At 37.5% G+C, this 2,106-nt stretch overlaps 1 non-coding gene across 1 annotated transcript; it reads left to right on the forward strand.

The window, feature by feature from the left end:
* Positions 1 to 723: 723 nt before the first annotated feature.
* LOC114625042 lies at positions 724 to 830 on the forward strand. The gene has a single exon (XR_003711998.1). It is a non-coding gene; the product is annotated as a U6 spliceosomal RNA (small nuclear RNA).
* Positions 831 to 2,106: the final 1,276 nt, after the last annotated feature.

Genomic DNA, 2,106 nt, shown 5'->3' on the forward strand with positions numbered 1-2,106 from the left:
TCCCCATCTCCCTGCCTCCCTCCTCTCCTCCATCTCTTTGATTCCTTCCTCCTTTCTCCCATCAACCTGCCTTCCACTTCTCCTCCATCTCCCTACCTCAATTCTCTTTAGCCACCATCAGTCACTCTTCTCTCATTCCCCATGTGTTTACTATCCTTCCACTTCTCTTTTTCAGAAATTATTTTCAAGATTATAACTTAATTATAAAATTTCTCTCTTCCCTTTCGAACCCCCAACCCCTCCCATTATATCTATTGTCTCTTTCTGCTCGCCTTAAAATTCATGGCATCATTTTTCAGTGATTGTTATTGTATTTTGCATGCATGCATATATACTGTATGTGTGTATGCATATACATCCATGCAATATATCATTATATAGTTTATAAAAACATTAGACATATACATGTATTTTAAATTTATTTGTGAGGAAATAGGCTTTCATATTGCTTTCCACACCCCCTTTTTGTGTTAACTTTAGGATATAACCTGCTATTGTAATTTTTCTAAATGGCTTTGCCATCAAATTACTTTAAAATATTTATGCTTGTACTCAAAGACCTTTGCTGCCCTCAGTCTTTGGCAACGAGAAGCAGTCAATGGAGAGATGAAAAACTGGTCAAACTTCTGAGAATACAGGTTTCAGTGCTCAGCCCTAAATGAGACATCTATATTAATCCTACTGCCACAAAAGTTCAGGAAACTTTGTAAAAGAGTGGGCAGAGTGCTCGCTTCAGCAGCACACATATTAAAATTGGAACGATACAGAGAAGATTAGCATGGCCCCTGCGCAAGAATGACATGCAAATTCGTGAAGCGTTCCATATTTTTTGTCTACCTGAAGCTGTTGCAAATGTGAAACAAAGCCCGTTATTATGTAAATGATGTATATAAAGCTTAAATATGTAAACAAGGACCCCTAGGTCAAGAAAAATGGGAGGGACATTATTACCGTAAGTGAATCCAAAATGTGCAAAATAATAGCCATTTCCCTTGAAATCAGAATCAATAAATGATGCCTTTTTCCCATAAAAAACTGTGTTAAAGCTGACAGTAGACAAAGACCATCAGAACAAGAGGTAGCAACCTGCAGTAGTTGAAGACACAGAAAGAAACCTCAAGTTTCACAGAAAAGGGAGTTTTCAAAAACTGCTCGGTATCTCTGGAATGATTCAGAGGCTCAGACGTAAACCATTCCTTAACAAAAATATTTAATTTCCTTAATCATTTTCTTAGTCACTCACTCTGGGGTGAGTGCTACAAATTCTGTTTTCAATAGTAACAATCTCCTAATTAAAGAACTGTAGTTTCCCCACTGGTACAAATTCAAAGCATTATACAGGACTGTCTAATTTCACCTACTATGTTCTGTAGAAGTGAACCTCTCAACCCTCTGTGAATCCAGGTACATTCGTTTAAACTGCTAAGTGAGCTAGATTTCAACCACAGCCTCCCTCCCTCCCCCCTCTCCAAGAATCACAAGAGGAATATTTATGGGAAGATTGGAGAGTTAATCTTAATTATTTGTTGGTCCAATAGTCCACACTGGATGTGTCAACCACCAAAGGCATATTTTTATGAGAAGTTTAGCTTTCAGGACACCATAACAGCTGCTGTCTAGAATATAAGACTTTTAAAGATTCTAACACTTTATTGTGAGACCTCAATGATACTGAGGTCCTCAATGCTTATCGATGGCATAGAGCTTTCATACTTACGTGTATTTATGTGTATTTCATTGCAACTGCTGGCCTTCAAGTGATCTTGAACCATTGTGGAATGCCAACTATTAAAGAATTATGATGGGCTGCAGAAATGGCTCAGTAGGTAAGAGCACTCACTGACTGCTCTTCCAGAGGATCTGAGTTCAATTCCCAGCAACCACATGGTGGCTTAAAACCATCCATAATGGGATCTGATGCCCTCTTCTGGTGTCTCAAGACACCTACATTGTACTCATATACATAAAATAAATAAATTTATTTTTTTTAAAAAAGAAAAAAAAAGAGTGGGCAGAAATAATGTAAGATGGGAAGGAGCACTTTGAAGTGCTGTCTTGGGAAATTAATAATCATGCATAAAAATTCTATAATGTGTACGTATATAC

This window comes from Grammomys surdaster, unplaced genomic scaffold (assembly GCF_004785775.1).
Source record: "Grammomys surdaster isolate TR1022 unplaced genomic scaffold, NIH_TR_1.0 212, whole genome shotgun sequence".
Lineage (NCBI taxonomy): Eukaryota > Metazoa > Chordata > Mammalia > Rodentia > Muridae > Grammomys > Grammomys surdaster.